Source organism: Felis catus, chromosome B1, assembly GCF_018350175.1.
Source record: "Felis catus isolate Fca126 chromosome B1, F.catus_Fca126_mat1.0, whole genome shotgun sequence".
In the NCBI taxonomy this organism is placed as follows: Eukaryota; Metazoa; Chordata; class Mammalia; order Carnivora; family Felidae; genus Felis; species Felis catus.
This window is the reverse complement of record NC_058371.1, coordinates 28,735,501-28,747,365: the sequence shown is the minus strand read 5'-3', so window position 1 is coordinate 28,747,365 and position 11,865 is coordinate 28,735,501. Positions and strand designations below refer to the sequence as shown.

General features: G+C 38.8%; 1 long non-coding RNA gene across 2 annotated transcripts in view; it reads right to left on the bottom strand.

The window, feature by feature from the left end:
* Positions 1-6,250: 6,250 nt before the first annotated feature.
* LOC109499384 overlaps positions 6,251-11,865 on the bottom strand; it is a 29,668-nt gene continuing 24,053 nt past the window's right edge. For both annotated transcript variants that reach the window (XR_006596418.1, XR_006596419.1), the window contains one exon: positions 6,251-8,079. This is a non-coding gene — a long non-coding RNA (uncharacterized LOC109499384). The remainder of the gene's footprint in view (positions 8,080-11,865) is intronic.

Genomic DNA, 11,865 nt, shown 5'->3' with positions numbered 1-11,865 from the left:
TCTACTGACTGAACCCACCAGGTTCCCTGCTATTCAGGGTCTTTTGTGGTTCCATACAAATTTTAGTGTTGTTTTTTCTAGTTCTGCGAAAAATTCTTTTGGTGTTTTAATAATGTATAGATTGCTTTGGATTGTATAGACACTTTAACAATATTTGTTCTTCCAATCCATGAGCATGGAATGTGCTTCCATAAGACTAATTTTCATGGGAACATATACAAAATGTGTACAACTGTTCAACAAACGTTTATTGAGTGCCTACTATATATTAGGCACTGTTCAAAGTGCTGGGGAAGAGTCAATGAACAAAACAGTAAAGTTTCTGCTTTTGTGGAGCTTACATAATCAAATTGTTTAATGCATTTCTCTCCTGTTCTGGTATCACTTTGGTTATCACCAACTCATTAAAAAAAAAAAAAACTGTTGGAAACTTCGAATCACTTTTCTTAAATCATGTTAAATTTTGTAAGTGATATGCAAACAAAATTTGTGTTATGGAAGTCTGGTTTCAAGCCAGTTTTTTAAAGGGTAGATCCCAGGTGCCTGGGTAGCTCAGTTGGTTAAGTATCTGACTTTGGCTTAGGTTATGATCTCATACATAGCTCGTGAGTTCGAGCCCTGTGTTGGGCTCTGTGTTGACAGTTTGGAGCCTGGGGCCTGCTTCAGATTCTGTGTCTCCCTCTCTCTCTGCCCCTCTCCTGCTCACGCTCTGTCTTCCTCTCCTTCAAAGATAAATAAACATAAGAAAAAAAATTTTTACTAAAGGGTAGATCCTTTCCTGTCCTATTCTCAATCCTGAATTACCATGAGGACTAACTCACTCATTCATTTTTTAAAAACATTATTTACTGTTTATTATGTTCTGGGGATATAGCAGTGAATTGAACAGAGGTTTTGCCTTAGGAGCTTACATTATAGGGCAGAGAGACAAACAATAAACAAGAATATGTCCGGTTATCAGAGGTGCTAAGAACGGAAGAAATAGGGAGTGTGGAGAGAAGGACTAAGTCCTAACCCTTAGGGAAGGTCTCTCTGATCTGTTGAATTTATGGGAAAGCCTGAAGGAAGTGAGGCAATGAGCCCTATGGATATCAGAGAGAAGAGCGTTACTGGGGGATCAAGAACAAAGACCTCCTAGCAGGATTGTTCCTGGCATGTTGAAGGAACAAGAGGGAAGTCAGTGCAGCTGGAACAGAGTTAATGAAAGAAAGTAGATGAGATCTGAGCATTGAGGGAGTAAAAGGGACAAGATCATGCAGCAGTGGGGGAGGCCACGATAAGGACTTTCACTCTGAGATGAAAAGCATTATTTTAAGCATGTGAATGTCATGATTTTACTAGAGTGTCATACATTTTAATAGAATCAAATAAGCCACAAGAGGGCAAGGTGGAAGCAAAGAAAACTGTTAAGAGGCTTTTGGAGTAACCCAGGCAAGAGATGACAGTGGCTTGAACCAGGGTAACAGTGGTGACGATGAACCGTGGAAAGACTAGAAGTATGTCTTAAAGATAGAGCCGACAGGGTTTGAATAATGTATGCGAGATACAAGAGAAAAAAGAGTGCCCAGTTGTCTAAAGGTGAATCCCTTCCAAAAAAGAGAGAATATATCTTTACAAATATAGTGTAGTTTTATGTGTCATATATGTGAAATGCAGCAACATAGTAACTGTGTATTTGGCATCGTAAATGCTTCTGATACTGATATGCTTCATATCCTTTTTCTTCATGTATCCATGTTAGGTAACGCAAGAACCTCTGCTACTATATTATGTATACATACGTCTACATATACACATATAAAACACCTCTGCCTACACGTATGTAAAACCCCTAAGCAATGGGTTGCCTACCTCACATTTATATGACACATTATTTCTTACTCTCATTCCAAACATTTATTTTCTTTTCATCCCCCTGACCAACCACATCAATCTTATCATCCAAAATTATGTTACACGTGCAGGGAAAGCTTACGTGAATGGATGGACATCACTTTCAACTTTTAAGAACTTTCAGACGTAAAAAGTGCCTTTTGTAGTCTCTTCAAAATGAGCTGTCTTTGTGGCATAAAAGTTTTTGAAAGATGATGATCCAGGAAAAAAGAGTTCTTTAGATCTAACGCATTTTTGTCCTATTATTATTAGGCATTTAGTATCAAGTCACGTAATTTTGTAGGCATTTGCAAGTGAAATTTTCACAAGGTTGAGCTCTTTTCTGGCATGTTTTACACATCTTTCAAGCTCATCAGCCCGGGTTCATGTTCTGGCTCTGCTGTAAATTAGCTGTGTGATCTTGGACGTTTCCTCGGTGTATAATGAAGACAGTAAATGTGCCTCCTTCATTAGATTACTGGGGATTAGATGACCTGCAGAATAATGCTTGGTACATGGGAAACCCTCAGTAAATAGTATTTTTTACCATCACCACTGCCATCATCATCATCAGGTACATACAGGGTCTGTTAGTTGGTAAATCTTAAAATCTTAAATTGTTTCCACCCTATGCAAAAACAACCACTCGTTGCAGTCAATTCATCAAAAATATCAGGCCCTAGTACAGACAAAACACCAGTTGTCCATTAGATTTTTTCCCCCAGTACCTTTCAGCAGATTATTTTTGGCGTTACAAAGGAACAGACAATGGAAAGAAACTTCTCTTTCCATCTAGCAAGTGTTTTCTCTCTTTGTGAAAGTTGCCGCCAACAGAAATAGTCACTTTAACAGCAAGGGATGACTCTTCTCTTTCAGGGCAATCCCTTCTTGTTCTGGACATTATCGGCCTGCTGATTAGGTAGCACTGGAGACAGGTCAGCACAAGTGCTTAACGTTTGTATATGAGGCTTTCTCTCTCACTCTCATCACTAAACTGCAGAGAGTTGTTGGAGCAAAGCAAATTCATTCACTGCAAAAAAAAAAAAAAAAAAAAAAATCAAGCTTGAATTTCTGCCCATTTTTACCTTAAAAGGATGATTTCAAACCAAATTCACTTTCTCTACAAAGATAAATAAAGCAAATTTGTTTTGCCCTTTGCCCTGTATGTTCTATTGATTTCTTACACAAAATTCAACCTATATCTTCCAACGCTCTTTTGAGTCTAAAGAATGCCATTCATCTTGTAAACAATGTTCCACGGTGGGCAGAGGAAATAGAAACCATTGTGAATAAAGATGGTTTTAATCCCAAACATCAGCTTCTGGACAAAAAAACATTAAAATACTTTAAGAAGTATCACCTTAGGTCTTTATTCCTCACTTCTCTGTATCTTTTCCCCAGAAGTAAAATCTCAGGTTGATAAACTTCTCACTTGGAAACTATTCATTCACAGTATTTTCAACTTGTGTTCAGGTTAAATGTTGACTTCTCACTATTGTATCCCTGGCATCTAGCACATAAGTATCCATTACAATAAAATAATAATGCTGAATGATTTCTTTTTTTTTAATGTTTATTTTATTTTTGAGAGAGAGAGAGAAAGACAGAGTGTGAGTGGGGGAGGGGCAAAGAGGGAGGGAGACAGAATTCCAAAGCAGGCTCCAGGCTCTGAGCCATCAGCACAGAGCCCAACAAGCACAGAGCCCAACGCGGGGCTTGAACTCAAAACCCTGAGATCATGACCTGAGCTGAAGTCAGAGGTTTAACTGACTGAGCCACCCAGGGGACTAGATTTCTTTTTCTTTTTCTTTTTAAAAATACTTGGCTCTATTTTTTTTTTTTTACTGTTTTTTTCTTCCAACTTTTTATTTAAATTGCAGTTAGTTAATATACAGTGTAATATTAGTTTCCGATGTAGAATTTAGTGATGCATCACTTACATACAACACCAAGGGCTCATCACAAATGCCCTCCTTAACCCATCATCCGTTTAACCTATCCCTCCATCTCCCTCCCTTTTCAGCAACCCTCATTTGTTCTCTACAGTTAAGAGTTATGTTTACCTCTTTCTTTTTTTTTCCCTTCTATGTTCATCTGTATTGTTTCTTAAATTCCACATATGAGTGAAATAATATGATATTTATCTTTCTTTGACTGATTTATTTTGCTTAGCATAATACTCTTTAGCTCCATTTATGTTGTTGCAAATGGCAAGATTTCATTCTTTTTGTTTGCCGAGTAATAGTCCATTGTATATATATGCCACCTCTTTATCCATTCATCAGTCCATGGACATTTGGGCTCTTTCCATAATTTGGCTCTTTTCAATATTGCTGCTATAAACATTGGTGTGCATGTATCACTTTGTATCAGTATTTGTGTATCCTTTGGATAAATACCTAGTAGTGGACTGCCGGGTTGTAGGGTAGTTCTATTTTTAACTTTCTGAGGACTCTCCACCCTGTTTTCCACAGTGGCTGCTACAGTTTGCATTCCTATCCACAGTGTAAGAGGGTTCCCCTTTCTCCACATCCTTGACAATACCTGTTGTTTCCTATGTTGTTGATGTTAGCCATTCTGACGGGTGTGCGGTGATATCCCATTGTAGTTTTAATTTGTATTTCCCTGATGATCAGTGATGTTGAGCATCTTTTCATGTGTCTGTTGGCCACCAGCATATCTTCTCTGGAAAAATGTCTATTCGTGTCTTCTGCTCATTTCTTAACTAGATCATTTGTTTTTCGGGTGTTGAGGTTTTGGAGGAGTGTTTTTTTGGTGTGCTTGTTTCTTTCAGTAGGCTCTACACCCAGTGTGGAGCCCAACTCTGGGCTTGAACTCAAGATCGTGCCATCAAGACCTGAGCTGAGATCAAGACTCTGACACTTAACCAGCTGAGCCACCCACGTGCTCCTGAGTGTTGGGTTTTATAAATTCTTTATGTATTTTAGACACTAACCCTTTATCTGATATGTCACTTGCAAATACCTTCTCCCATTCCAAAGGTTGCATTTTAGTTTTGTTGATTATTTCCTTCACTGTGCAGAAGCATTTTATCTTGATTTCTTATTTTTTTTTAAAGAGAGATATATACAATGTAGGCATTTAATCAGAAAGAATTCTGAGAAAAATCACCCCACTTGAGGACTTGTAAGTAGACAATGCGATCTTGCAAATTACTGTTCTACTTGCTCAGGAAAAGTGGTGATTTATTAAAAATAAGTGTAAAAAAAGCAATTAGTACCTATGCTAAGCACTTGGTAAGATCAGAGAAGATACCCTTTTTTGGACTAGGCCTAAATTTGGTTCTTTTAAATAAATTATAGGAGAAAGTTTTAAAATGCCAAAAACACTCAGAAACCAGTAAAAAGAAACTTTTAAATTAAAAAAAATTCAATGTTTATCTATTTTTGAGAGACAGAGAGAGAGAGAAAGAGAGAAAGAGAGAGTGGAGGATGGGGCACAGAGACAGGGAGACACAGAATCTGAAGGAGGCTCCTAGCTCCAAGCTACCAGCACAGAGCTAGATGCGTAGCTCGAATTCACAAAACTGTGAAATCATGGCCTGAGCCAAAACCAAGACTTGGACATTTAACCAAATGAGCCACCCAATTGCCCTAAACACAGTATTTCTTTCTTTTTTTTTTTTTTAATTTTTTTTAATGTTTATTTATTTTTGAGACAGGGAGAGACAGAGCATGAATGGGGGAGGGTCAGAGAGAGAGGGAGACACAGAATCGGAAACAGGCTCCAGGCTCTGAGCTGTCAGCCCAGAGCCCGACGCGGGGCTCGAACTCACGGACCGCGAGATCATGACCTGAGCCGAAGTCGGACGCTTAACCGACTGAGCCACCCAGACGCCCCTAAACACAGTATTTCTTACCTGCAGTTATTTTTCCCCCGCTTCAAGGGAAGAAAGCCTCTGGCCCTTTTTAAAACTTCTGATGCAGGAGCACCAGGCTGGCTCAGCCAATGAAGCATGTGACTCTTGATTGTGGGATGGTGCGTTTGAATCCCACATAGGGTGTAGAGGTTACTTAAAAATATAATCTTAAAAAAAAATTTTCTGATGCAGAAAAAATGGGCCACAATAACATCTGATTGTGGTTCTATTACCTTATTAAGAAGGGTTTCGTAGATGGGTCTGTCTCTATTCTTTAGTACAAATATTAGTATTTCTATTATTTCAAATATTAGCACAATATTAATATAGTGCAATTTATACTAATATTGGTACAAATATGAGTAATTTCCCATAGGAGCTTTGCAAATATCACACATTCCATTTGTGGTGATAACGCAAGCTTGTTTTTCCAAAAAGAATACACACAGATCTTGATGAGACTTGCTTAAGAAAGCTAGCTAACAATCATAGTTTTGTATTTCAATTTTTTTTTTCTCAAAAGAGGAGGGGAAATGAATGTATAATGAGTATCAATAAGCTCAGGACTATTAGAAGCAATTTTACCAAAGATCTTCTGGAATAGAACTCCAATATATAAATAAAATCTTTATATTACATGTAAATTGACTTTATGCAAATAGATTTACTTTCCATGTTGCTAGGGTCATTCCTAGTTAAAGGGTCCCTGTGGGAAAAAAATTTTAATCAAAGAATCTTTTTGTGATATGAATCTCCTTAACTGAACAACTTGGATGTATACTGAATTTTATTACTAGAGAATTCATCAATGGATAAGTGAATTGTGGTTCACTATGCAATGGTCTAGTATGCTGAATGAAATACTATTCAGCAATGAAATGGACCAAACGACTGACTGAGAAACTGCCTGCCATGGCAGCTGTCCCTCAAAAGACCATTATCTTTGTGTGCCCATCACCAATGTGTGACCACAAAAAACCCACACACAAACACCCATAGATCCCAACTTGTTCTGGGAAATGGCTGACCACAGAAAACCTTCCACCTAACACTGAACCCTCCTTCATCTTTTGAAATGTCCCCAAACTTCTCACTTGCCCTCTTGCAAGTAATCAAGGACGGCCAAATAGCTAAAAACCAATGAGAAAGTCTCCCCGCTTCCCCAAATCCCACATTAATAGAATACTTGCCAATCAGGGGCTGTCTCAGTATTTCCTCTTTTTGCTCCATAAAACTTATTTTCCCTTCCAATGCATCTGAGCCCATGCTGAAACAAAAGTGATGACAGATGGGTTCCCTTGCCAAGAGTAAATGAATAAACAGTTTTTGTTAATTCTGTCTCAGACTTGGTTTTATCTTTGACGTGATAGACACAAGAACATGGATGAATCTCAAAAACATGAAATTGAGTGAAAGAAGCCAGACACTGTATGATTCTATTTATATAAAATTCTGGAGCAGGCAAAACTGAGCTGTGATGATAGAAATCGGGATAGAGGTTGTCACTGGGAGTGGAACTGACTGGAAAAGACCAGAGGGATCTTTTTGGAATGATGGAAATGTTCTATATTATCATTCAGGTGGTACTTACACTGATATATGTGTTTTTCAGAGCCCATTGATCTATACACTTAAGGTTTGTGCATTTTATTGGGTGCAAATTTTACCTCAGTTTTGAAAAGTAAGAATGTCTCTGATTTGGAAGAGTAATAGGTTTCAGTATCCACCTATAACTGACTTGGAGGAACCAAAGCTCATTCTGTGCCCTATAAGGAAATGCACCATGTCTCTAATAAACTCCAACTTTTGTACCCCGAAGCTGGCAACAGAGGAAGAATTCCTAGAATGAAAATCATAATCACTACTGTTTCTGGAACTCTTACCATGCTCTTCACATACATTATCTCATTTAATCCCTCTGAGGTAGTATTGCTTTTGTCCTCAGATAAGAGAAAACATAGGCCCAGAGAGGTTGACTAATCTTCTCAGTTTACTTGTAAGGTGGAGCTGGTAAGTGGAGAAGTCAGTATGAAACCCAGGCAACTTGATCCCATAGTCTATGATTTTATCATCATGCTATGTTGGAGAAGAGCCTGTTGGACACCATAACCTTAGCTTTGGCCTCAAAACTCATTTTCTTTTGGGGAATTCTCATTAATCTGCTGTTACAAGACACTGAAAAATAATATGACATTTCTATCTCTCACAACAGTCTGAGTGATGGTTCAGATTGGTGGGCAAATTTGTCTGCATGATCCTTCAGGGATCCAGGCTGATAGCTGCTTGCCGTCTCAATGTGTGGTTTCTAAGGTCACGCTGGTCTTCATCTTTCCAAGCAACAGGAAAGAGAAAAAAATGGTTACTCAAAGTTAGGGATTTTCTCATAAGCAAGTGAGAAGTTGTATAGACCACTTCTGCTCATCCCACTGGGACACTTTAAGCAAAGGGCATACCTAGCTGCAAGGGAAGCTGGGAAATGTAGTCACTAAATATGCAGCTATGGTATAGCATTAGCCTTTTATTATGAAAGAAGCAGAGAATGGATTTTGCTTGGACACTTAACAGTCTCTGCCATATTACTCAAGACGAATCATTCTTTTTCTAAAGTATTTATTTATTTATTTATTTATTTATTTTGAGAGAGAGAGAGAGAGAGAGAGAGAGCGTGTGCACGTTGGGGAGGGGCAGAGAGAGAGAGAATCCCAAGCAGGCTCTGCACTGCCAGTGCAGAGCCCAATGCGGGGCTTGAACCCACAAACCAGAAGATCATGACCTGAGCCAAAGTCAAGAGTCAGATGCTCAACTGACTGAGCTACCCAGGTGTCCCTATATGTATCATTCTTATTTCCCTAGACACACCTAAGACAAAGCTGGAATGTTAGTAAGTTTATACTTTTGGGAATAGTAGAGGAAGAGGAAATAGTGCACAGCATACCACAAAATAATGTGCGCTAAAAGATATTCAGCAATTTGCTTGCTGAAGTCTTTTCCTACCTCCTAGTCTATTTCATGAGGTAGGTATTATCTCAATACAGGCTCTTTATAGGAGCCAGAGGAGAAAAGAACTACAGTCAAATTTAGCTCAAGTGAAAAGATATCTTTTGGAAAGGACACATGGGCAATCTAAAAGATATTCTCACATAGGAAATAAAGTAGAATTCTTAAAATACTTAGGAAAGAACTGGAAAAAGAAAGTTCTGGATATTATTCATTCATTCAACAAATATTTATCAAGCATCTATTATGAGCTGCCAGGCACTGTTTTAAGTGATGTAGACACAACAGTAAAAAAAAAAAAAAAATCTCCCTGAACAAACTTTCTTAATCATAAAGTTTACATTGTAGTAGTAGAGACAGACAATAAACAAAATAAGTGAAACATATAACATATCACAAGGTCTTAAAATGTTATGGAGAAAAAAGAAAGAAAATGGGAGTAGAAAATGTTAGAATGGTTGTTTGTGATAAAGATTTGTTAGCTGCCACTCAAATCTGCTTTTCTCTTCCTCCTGGGAACATAGGTGAATTACATTTCTCAACCTCATTTTGTAGTTAGCTGTTGTCAGGTGACTAAGCTCCACTCAATGGAACATGAGTAGACATGATATTCACCTTCTGAAGGCCTAACACATAAAACCACTTATACACAATCCTCTTCTCTTAGCTCATCTGATCACTGAATGGAGAGCGCTCTGGGAACTTATGAAGGGGATGGAACCACAAGATAGGATTCTGGGTCCCAGCGTGACCAAGGTTGGCTTTTCTTTTCAGAAATCCCTAACAGAGCTTTATATGAACAAGAAGGAAATTACTATTTAGTTCAGCTACTGAGGTTTGAGGATTTATATTACAGAACATTATTTACTGTAATATAGTAATTGGTACCAAAAAATATAAGTTATGAGCTATTAAAGGAGACCATAGCCTCAAGAAGGAAGGACCACAGGTCTCTAAATGATTAAGTAGAAGACTACCAACCAACCCAGAGCACCCAATTGGTCTTATGTAACTAGAAATAAATGGTCATTGTGTTAAATCACTGAAAGGCATCTGTTCAACCACTGGATTTTATCTATTAGAGCAGCTAGCATTACTTCCCCTAACTAATCAGGGATGCTGTATGATCTCTAGTTTCTTTTTGGCTGCATTGTTCTGCCAGTCTCCTGCTTCTCTGAAGACCAGCTCTCTGGGTTCCCTATAATTTTGGCTGGAACATGGTGCTCTCATGGAGTCAACTCCAGCCCTGACTATACATGACCTTGCAGTTCAAGTATCCATACTCCTCTGACTCAGACTCTCATTGTCACAATGCCAGCTTCTCAAAAGCAAAAACCTAATTGACCCATCTAGTATTGGGCATCCACAACTTGTCCTATGAGCTGTGCTAGGGGAAGGTGATAATGGTGTTTTCCAGGGGCCATGGGCAGAATAATATCTAAATAAAACAGAAAACAAACAAACAAAAATATCCACAATACTGGATAGGAAAGCAATGGTTGCAAAATTTACTATAGACACCATCTTTTCATCTCTTATCCAGAAGCCCACACCTGGACACTTCCCTGAAAACCTTCTTTAAAATCTATCTCTAACAAGAACAAGACCTCAAATGGGACACATCTTCCCTGCTACATATTCTAACTTCTGGTTCATTGAGTTAAGGTCAATTGGATAAATGACACCAGGAAAAATGGATTCCTTCAAATAAAACCCTCACTCTCTTCATAGGGGTGTGTTATTCTCTAACATCTGCAACACATTAACCAAATCTGGATTCAATACCATAACATATAATCACAAAAGAATTATATGTAGAGCAACAGGCAAGGCATGTATTTTGATCATTGTGAATTACTCTTAATTGCCTTTATCATTAGTTTCCTCTATTGTACTTAAGACTTGGGGAAAAATATATTATTCTCACTTTTTAAAAAACATTATGTTTTTACATTAATTTATTTTTGAGAAACAGAGCATGAGCAGGGGGAGGGGCAGAGACAGAGGAAACACAGAATCTGAAGCAACCTCCAGGCTCTGAGCAAGCAGTCAGCACAGAGTGCGACATGGGGCTTGAACCCACAAACCATAAGATCATGACCTGAGTCGAAGTTGGACACTTAACTGACTGAGCCACCCAGGAGCCCCTTACTCTCACTTTTAATATGAATTCTTGACAGGGAACATTATCACTTCTCCTGAATCTTTCACTGAAAGGTGCCCGTGGGCTTGAAATATCAGAACTCCTAAAATCACAATAATCCAAAATCTACAAGGAAATTTCATGCCCATGTACCTGTGAATAGAATTTCTGAACTCCCATGCAACTAGCCAGGAGAACAAGGCAAATCCTTTGGGAAATCAAGGAGATTCTTGCCCTCAATGGACTCATTTTGAATTTCTATGGGACTTTGGGGACTTGCTTAAGTATTATCTGCTGTCACTTCTGGTATTGAGTGCAGGACCACGGCACAGGAAAAGGAAGAAAAGGCAAAGGGCACACGTGGCAGAGAAAGTTTGTCAGGAGAGAAGAGGAGAGGGACAATAGAGAGAACAAAGGAAACAGGAATTTTTGAAGGATGGGAAGTGAAAGATTACCTACAACATCCCCTTAGGATTCTAAGTGAAGGCCACCACTGGAAGGCCATCCCAGTTGAGCCTGAGATGATGTTTTTCTCAGCTTTCTCTATATTCTTCACCTTCCTCCAACCTCACTGTGGGCACACACACACACACACACACACACTCACCACCTTACTATATTCTAATATGCATTTCCCAACACCAATTCGCTTCAGTGCTTTGTACTCTCTTTGTTCTAATTTTTTTTACAAGTTTTAAAATGCCTCCAAAATTATTTTTTAAAGACTCAGAGGAGCGCCTGGATGGCTCAGTTGGTTAAGCATTCAACTCTTGCTCTTGGCTCACAAGATCGTGGGTTCAAGCCCTGCATCAGACCTTAGAGCCTCCTTTAGATTCTCTCTCTCCTTCGTTCTCTGCCCCTTCCCCCCTCCCTCTCATTCCCTCTATCTCTCACCCTCCTCCCCCTCTCTCTCAAAAATAAATAAGGGGTGGGGCGCCTGGGTGGCGCAGTCGGTTAAGCGTCCGACTTCAGC